Here is a 9,714-nt window from a genome sequence, read left to right on the forward strand (position 1 = left end):
TTTTAATAAACAATATACTGGGCTCTAATTTTGCATGTTCATTAGTAAATAAAATATTAATATTAAGTAGTTACAAAAAAGTGACAAAAAGATATCTCTTCATATTGTCGTAACACAATAAAAGTAATGAAAACAGATTTAAAAGTAAACTGTGATGCGAAGATGAAGATGATGATGTGGTGCCTGCTGTCTAGGTATTCACGTGCATGTTGTCGTACAGCAGTCACCGTGCTCGGCTGACACTCCGGGTTAGCTGTGGGTGTCGAAAGACTGTTGTTATAGAAAGAGAATAAGGGTAACACCTAGGTATGAGGTGCAGACGAAGTGCAAGACACAAGTACTATGAAATGTTGTGGAAGAGAGTAGATAGATAAAAGGAATAAACAAAGACTTTACTTTAAGCAGTAAGCCGGACAGCGACAACCGAGTACTGAGGCTGATGAATGACACAAGGCACTGGAGTCGACTGACCACGATGGTCAGGTCTTTTGGGTTTTTATAATAATTAGAACTATTGCCATATTGGCAATAAATATTATTTGTTAATTCATCAGTCTCAGGCAGCGGATGTGCTGTCTGTATTTTATTAAAATAATTCTCACAATAATGGTAACGTGACACCATCACAATATTGTGCATTATATTAATATATTTTATTATAATTAAGCAACCAGCAAAATTTAAATAGCGTGTCTTATCTTATATCTCCTGATTTAAGACAAATAAAATTTTGACATTTTCCTTTCCTTTTGTTTTAGAGGTCACTCATTTCAAATTAAATATCAGTTTTTAAATTCTTCTTAATTTAGAAGTACAATAAGGGTAACATTTTTTAATTTAAAATATTTTTAAAACATCAAATAAAAATTTTATATCAAATATCGTATGGTAATTTTTAAAAAAAAAAGTTTTGGTAAACTTAAATATATGTAAAATATTTTATAAAAGTCTCGGTGACATCATAAAATTGTTATTGTTTGTAAGGTGACGAAAACAATAACAATTGTATTTTGCATTGAATAATAGTTTTTAATTAACTAATTTTTGTTATTTTCCTATACAACGGCCTGTAATTGTACATTACTTGTAACATAACAAAAAAGTACCTCTCATTTTTTTTGTATATTAGTAAATTTTATTTAATATTTTACTTTTGTTAAGCCGACCGTGATTGTATAGAAAATGTCGTTTGTTGCCGTTCACGTTGCTGTGATTTTTTTCCGGATCCTATGGTTTTGTGGGCTGCTGAGTTTTGACTTTTGTGACGTTCACGAAGCCAACTTAAACCATACCATCATCATATATTACTATTTGAAAAAAAATACTAATTATAAAACTGTTGACACAACTATGTAAAAAAGATTTTAAATATTACGGAAACACAAATAACTTAGAAGGTAAGTACTTAAAAGTACTATTATTTATAACCTTTCAATAAGGGTTAACAGAAATTTTAAATTAGGTGTATAGATATATGGAATTATTTGTTTTTAACTTCTTAAATTTATAATAGAGCATTTAAAACTTATAGAACCAACCAAACTTAATCCCATCACTAGTAATGACAATGATCCAAATAACCAATTAATACAAACCGCCGAAAATACATCTAGTCCTTCTATTTCTGAAATTTTTTTCTATTTTATCATTTCAACATTTAACTTCGACGCAATTTTCTGAACCATCATCCAAATGGCCTCATCAACTAAAACTTTTTGGCTCGAAAAAAATGAAGGCAATAACTGATTCTGAAATTAAAGCTATTAATAAATCTTTAACTAAAATTATTCTTGCTGATTACCAGCCACTTAAGTTGATAGATAACGTTGGTTTTTTACAGTATAGTAAAAAATTACAACCACTTTGACAGTCATACTGGTCAAAATATAGCCACTACACTTAGAAATATTTTTAATGAGTGGGATAGAGCAAAAAAATAATAACTGTGTTATCTGACAATGGATCAAATATTAAAAATTCAATTGATGAATACCTACTTAAAATCTATCACACATAAGTGGCACACACATTAAACTTCAACGTTAATGAGGCGAAAAATAGCAAAACTGATATAAGTCAAATTTTAAAAAAAATTAGGACAAAAGAAGCCTACAATTATTGAAGAAATGCCCTACTATTAGTAAAGCATTTCAAGCATAGCAGTTATGTGACTGGAAATTTAAAAAATTTTCGATCCCCGATGAACTAACCTCCATTAATAGTTAAATAAGATGTGCCGACAAGTTGGAATTCTAGTTTTATAGTAATAAAAATGCTAAAAATGGGTAAGATAAAAATTGACAGCGATGATTATTTACAATACTGAAAAAAACGAAATATAACTGAATATACGACAGTATTTACATCAAATATTAATTCATTATGGAAGCATTTCAATAGTAAAGTGGAAAAGGTCAAAACTACATTAAGTCCAAGTGTAACTTTGGCTTAGATTATATGTCAATATTTAGAAATGACAACTTAGGATCAAAAAAAAAATCTTTTGGAATTTTGAAACAGCTCAGACACATATTTCTAGATTTGTATTGTCGCGTATCTAATATACGGTTAAGCGTGTACAAAACGTACCGATAAATAATTATTAGTATATACAGGTGGCCCAGCACTCATTGACAACTCAAATAACTTTTGATCCAGTTAATATTTTTAGCTGATTTTTTTTATATTTATATTTATGTATTTCAGCTACATCAGTTCCGTCAAAACTTGTGTTTTCGAAAACGAGATTTAACACGAATGATCGTAGGAACGGTTATCTACGATAAGTTTAGATTATATAATTTTAGCATCGATTCGAAGATGAGAAGGTATTTATTTTACTATAATGTGTTTTTTTTTTGAGTCTGGTACCACATATTCTCAGCTCTCACTGAACCCATTTCTTTCAACGATACGTCAAAAGTTTACATATTGTATCTAGTCGAAGACATTACCCTCAAAAATTGAAAAATTTTCCCTTGTGTATGGAGGAAATCTCCAAAAAAATTACAAATTTAAAAACCGCTAATTTTCGACATTTTTTAAATTTAAAACTGCCATAACTTTTTTAAAAATGACCAAATTAATATATATTTTTTTAGAATAGATACGTGAAATATTTACCTATGATTTCGTATATTTTATTTATAAATCTGACCCTTTAACTGCCCACAGGATGGAATCCAAATGATAACTTTTTCAATTTATCTTTTGAAAGTGTTCCGGAAATATTGACACTTTTATATATATCTTGAATTAAAGATAATGTAATATACTTTATTATGGAAAAAAAAAATTCGCACTTTATTTTGTCTTTATGGTAAAAATGGCTCCCATATGCTTTTTTTGATAAAATTCTCGATATTATATTTTAGATTTTTAACTTTATATCTCTATACATTTTTGAAAAATGTATAGATCATTATAATTTTATTATGATAAGTAATTATAAGCTTCTTTCATTTGACATACTTTTTTTTTAAATAAAACCATTTCCATTTATACATTATAAATATAAATATATATTACACTTATATATTATAAAACTTGTAATCAGGATATAACTAAGGAATTAGGAGATCACATTTCTTTTGGAATAAATCACCAATTTTTTAAAATCAAACAATAATATTCAACTACTTGTGGTTCCTATACTACTCGAGGTATTTGTTGACATGACTCACAGTCAATATAAACTTAAATAACTACTAGTTCGTGTACTAGTAGTTATCTAAGCTTGTGTAATAAAGTATGATAAATAATCACAGTACTTTCTATTTCAAATTATTTTTTTATTAATAAATTTTCACACATCGCTTTGTTTATCTATATTTTCATTTTCTCATGAAACCCTCGTACTCATACCCCGAGAGAAATATTACATTAAATAATTTTATTTAATAAATACGTAGTAACGCAATTATCATACAAAACCCAGTACAAATTTTATAATTATTTTGAGTTAATATAATTGAATTTTTTTCTGTAAAAGTGAGGAGTTAATTGGTATATTTACCCCTGCCTCCTATAGGACTATATTGTTTGACCTAAAATATAGACAAAATAATTAAAAAAGAAAATCATAACACGGTAAACGGTGATTTTTTCACTAGAATAACATTTTTTGTTTAACTACGGTGGTCATTTGCATATAGAAGATTAGGTTTCGGGACAATATTTTTTTAATTTACAGTGTGGAAAGTAAGATTATAAGAGCGGCGGCCGTCAGCTAGCGAAGATAATTTATTTAATTAATTTTTGACCGAAGGTTAATCTGGGGTCCTCATTTAAAAGAAAAAAGGAAGAAACTGAACTTGAGACTTCATTTACTAAGACCTTTGTCAAATAAAATTATATTGTACAAAACATTACTTCAACCACTATGGTCTTATGGCATAATAATTTGGGGACCAGCAAATAGCTATGACCAGAGAACAATCCAAAGTTCCCAAAACATCTGCTTAAGAATCATAACCAAACTGATATGAAACTTTCATGCTGTCATTCAAGTAAACTGTCTTCTAGAGCTTTCTATTAGAAACCAAACAAGATATAGTTACTACGGTTTTATTCTCATGTAGGTAATAGAATCAGAAATCCTAAAATGAACATTATCTCAAAAATCGCATTTTTGAGTTACAACAGTTTAGATCTAGGGTTGCGATATATTATTTCAAATATTCTATTGAATCGTTATGAATTATATTATACTGATATTAATTTTATGAAATTGTTAAATAACATGATATTGTTAAAATGGCTAAGCCCGTTAAATTTATAAATAAATAAATATATAAATAAATTATTGTGCCACATTCTTTCAAGAAGCTAAAAAACTCTATGTAAGAAAAAAATAATCATAATCTCCTTTTAAAAAACTGCATATGAAAGTGAATTATGTTTCGAACCCTTTTAACGTTAAACGTAAAAAAGTAGAAATATTGAAACGTAAAAAAAAAAAATGAATATTGTTTTAAAATCAAAAACACCTTATTTTGATTTTAATTAAGTAGATATATTTTATTGAGAAGTATGTTCTATTGAGAAATTAACACTAATATTATTAAAACTCCCTCTGGCCTGGAAAAAAAAATCAAAAATATTTATCTCTGTAGAAATTTATCAACGTGGTATTGCTAAGGCACAATCATCGCCAAAACAAAAAAATAACAATAAAAATACGTATATCTTCATAAGTATCATTGCGTGGTCTGTAATAAACCAAAAATAAAAAGAAAGAAGAGAAAAAAGAAAAATTTAGCGTATAAAAATGTGAATGAGAAAGCGTAGGTTAAATATAAAAAGAAATTAGGAGGTACTTGGTAAAATGTTATAATCAATTATTTATTATAAGTTTTTGTAATTTTAATTAGATTTAATTGTCTTCAATTTTATTTAAATTAATTTTCTCATTAATTGTTTCTCTCATTAATTATTAATGGTTTATCACGCAATAGATTGTTGGGAGTTCGAAAGCATAAGTTAAATTGTACTTACCTTACGTCCTGTGTGATACAATAATATTTTAAGTAATCCAGTGTTGATTTCCGTATTAAACGCACTACGTATACGATTTACACTATATGTAATATAGTCTATATAATTGCTTACAAAAAACGACTAAAGACTTTAAATAATATGATTTAATTACACAAAGTCTAAGACTGATCTTACTTGTAAAAGATTTTAAACACTCTCTATTTTATTATAAATATAATCTTATTTTTTTTTTATTATTGATTTTTTTTTACGTCTGTTGAATAATAATTTTTTTTTAGAGAGTATATTTTATTGAGAGATCGATACCAATATTTCTTAAATTTTCCTCTGGCCTGGCCAAAACAAGATTCAGAAATATCTATATCTATGTAAAAAATTTATCAAGGCAGAATTGTGGTGGCCCAATGTGTCCCGGTGCTAAAATAAAGCACCTTGAAAGGATGCGGCACAATAATAACCAAGACAAAAATTAAACACTGCAAATATATTCGTAAGTTTCTCTACGTTGTCTGCCGGCGCGATGTTTATTAAAACAAAGACATTAGCAACGAGACTAGCTACCCAATACGCATAGGCTTACAAATATATTCTAACCTAATATACCTAATTCTAGAACAATGTCTAGTTGCAACCTTTACTCTGTCTGCCGGCGCGATGTTTGTTAAAACAAAGACATTAGCAACGAGACTAGCTACCCAATAAGTATAGAGTTGCAATACACTTAGTCAAATAAATTTAAATCTCAATTTAAATTGAGAAGATTGTGACCTTTAGCTTTGTCTGCCGGCGCGATGTTTGTTAAAACAAAGACATTAGCAACGAGACTAGCTACCCAATAAGAAAAGCTCACAATAAGTTTTTATTATTAAATGAATATCTAAATTTAGGTTGGATTTATTATTAAAATAAAATAATTTAAAAAAAATATAATGTTTAAAATATTATTTGATGTTTATTTTCATAACAAGAAAAATAAAATATTATTAATGATTGAACAAATTAAATTAAATTAAAAGATTCACCAAAACAAAATTCACTTTAAAATTTCTAAGTGTCATTTAATTTTAAAGAAAAATATTCTAAGTCCAAATTAATTAAAAAATCGACTAAGTGTTTTTAAATTGAAAAATATTCTAAGTCCAAATTAATTAAAAAATCGACTAAGTCCCGGAGAGTGAAATCTTGAGTAGAGCGTCGTAGATTTTGTGTATTTTAAAATCGTCAAAAGAACTGGTTTAGATGGGGAAAAATGGCTTTTTATAGTGTGAAGGGGGTAGCCCAGCGATCTCTATCGTGATCCTAGAAGCTGAGGCTTTGTATTGTAATTGGTTAATTAAAAGAGGGTCCCTGCGTGTAGGCGTTACTTAATAATTTCTACAAGAGGGAGATTTTATTGTATAATTAAAGGGTTATTTTGTATCTTAAATAAGAGAACCCTGTTTTGGTGATCTTGTATAATCATAATATGTGACATACATGAACAAATGATAACATCTTATTATATATTAATATTATATGTAATAATATAATATTACAGGTCTGACGGCATGATGTTTGTTAAAATAAATACATTAAACTCGAGACTTTTTTACTATAATATCTAGTTTTACTTTTGTCTAACGAGGCAATGTTCATTAGAACACAGACATTAAGCTAAAAACTAGCTACTTAATAAGAAACACACACAATAGATTTTTAATATTGGATAAACATTAAAAATAAGGTTAAGTAAGTCATTAAAAGGAAATAATTTACAAAAAAAATTATATTTAAAATATTAATTAATATTTATTAACATGATATGAAAAATATTAAAATAATATTATTATCTTATAAGTAAATAAATATAAATTAAAATATTTACCAAAACTAAATTCACTTCAACATTTCTAAGTATATTTGAAATTAATGATTATTATTAATTTGATAACAATTTTAAGTTCAAAAAAAATTGTTGGGACTATGTCACAGAAAGTATGAATCTCGAGTAGAGTTTCCTAGATTTTGTGTATTTTTTTACAACTAAAAGAAATGGGGTTAGCATGTAAAATGGCTTATTATGATCAGAGGAAGGTAGCCTTGCAGTCTATAGCGTAATCATGGAAGCTGAAGATTTTAACTCAAATTATGATAAGAGTCATGCGTATAGACACTGTTTTAAAATCTGAACAATAATTGGATTATGTCTAGATATTATCTGGATATATAGTATTTTAAGAAGGAAACTCTGTTTTGATGATGAAAATATTTATATTATGTGAAATATATATTCAAATGACATATTCTATTCTAATACTATAAGTGATACCACAATAGTAAGTGACATTATTAAAACGACGATTAAAACAACTTTAAAAATAAACTCCAATATAATTTTAGTATTGATTTGAAATAAATTATGATGATTGAAGATTGTTTTAACTCTAAAAAATTTACTTTTACAAATCTAATAACCTTATTTCATCGTTATTATCATCATTATTTTCATCGTCATTTTTATTTTGAAAAATGAATATTTTTAAAGTTTCAGTAAATTTTAAATATGATAAAATACTTTTTATATTAACACTTTGGAATGTTTTATCTATTAACTTAGTAAAATAAAATATTTTTACTAAATGGTTATTCATTGCTTTAGAATCTGTAATTGTGTATAAACATTCCATAAATTTTAAATCGTCTTCATTTAACTTATAATCTGTGATAAACATTTTAGTTTTATCATTAATACTCAATTCGCTGGATGGGTCATTAATTAAATCATTTGAAATTAATTCAAAAGAATTTGGTTTTATTTTATTTATTATATTATCGATATTTAAAATCAAATCATTATGATAATCGCCTTGATCAAAAGATTTAAATACTTTTTCAACATCGCGAGCTTCTTGACCTTCAAATAATATAATGGTATTCTCAATTAAACATTGCAATTTTTTTAGGCCATAAATTGCATCTACTTTTTGTTTATTTTCTAACAATAAATAAACATACATCAATTTTTTTCTCATTAAATGCATTAAAACAGTTTTAAAAATGTTTAAGACTTTTTGTTGGTAAATTCCTATTTGTTGTATCCATGAATCAAACCAAAAATAATTCTTTGCCATTATATATTCTCTATATAAGTTATTGTAGATAGTTTCAAAAATAGCTTCACTCTGTTCACCAAAATCCGTTATAATAGTTCTCAATAATTCTTTGTCTTCAATTATATCACACATGTAAATATTTCTGAGTGAGAACGAATTTTCTTGTGCTTCTACATTTTCTAATTCAATTTTGTTGATTTCTTTTCTTTGATCCATAGTTTTTATTAGTTTTGTGAGGAGTATATAATATTCTTCATCAAAATAACTCACACTATAATTATTATTTTTTTTACATATTTGCTTACTTACAAGATATAAATTTTCGATAACGAGTTCAATAGCTTTTATAATATTGTTTTTATATTTATACACATCATTACTAAACAATTGAACGTAATAAGTATATAAATGCATTATCCAAAAAATGGTTAGTTTATCATCAATATAATAATTTAATACTGTAACTAAAAATTGTTTTGTAATAGATTCATTTATAATCATTGTAATAATATCAAAAATATTTCCAGGTGAAATATACATGAGGCGAAAAAAAAGGTCCGTATATTTCATAAAATTAAACATATTACTACAAAAAAGGTCCAAAAATATTATATCCGTTTTTTTCGTTAATACAACATTTTCTAGATTTTGATTTTCTTCCAAGATTTTATTTTTGATATCTGAAAATGACAAATTTTGTACCTCACCATAACTAAGATACGAGAATCCAGTATCTAATTTAAAGCTATTTCTAATGATATTTCAGTTTTTACCCAGTTATTTTTGCCGTAACATATTTTTGTCTTCACAACACACAACAAAAAAAGTAACACAGTATTTTTTTTAAAAATCATTTTTAATTGATAATGTTTAAATTATTTATTAATGTATAAGTTTTCATGATATTTTTTTTTAGACTCTTTTTAAGTATTCAGATCGCATAAATCATATGTTGTAAATTTAATAACCTTTGTACAAATAATTTATTTTAATAAACAATATATTGGGCTCTAATTTTGCATATTCATTAGTAAATAAAATATTAATAATAAGTAGGTGCAAAAACCTGATACAAAGGTATCCCTTCATTTTGTGTATTATATTAATATATTTTATTAAAATT

At 26.1% G+C, this 9,714-nt stretch overlaps 1 protein-coding gene across 1 annotated transcript in view; it reads right to left on the bottom strand.

Annotated features, from left to right (window-relative positions):
* The window catches only part of LOC126900182 (uncharacterized), a 46,618-nt gene extending 37,176 nt beyond the window's left edge, over nt 1-9,442 (bottom strand). Inside the window, exon 1 of the mRNA XM_050675689.1 lies at nt 9,189-9,442. The gene's annotated coding sequence lies outside the window, so the exon portion shown is untranslated. The remainder of the gene's footprint in view (nt 1-9,188) is intronic.
* Between the last annotated feature and the right edge of the window lie 272 nt (nt 9,443-9,714).

This window comes from Daktulosphaira vitifoliae, unplaced genomic scaffold (genome assembly GCF_025091365.1).
Source record: "Daktulosphaira vitifoliae isolate Bord-2020 unplaced genomic scaffold, ASM2509136v1 Scaffold_1, whole genome shotgun sequence".
Classification (NCBI taxonomy): Eukaryota; Metazoa; Arthropoda; class Insecta; order Hemiptera; family Phylloxeridae; genus Daktulosphaira; species Daktulosphaira vitifoliae.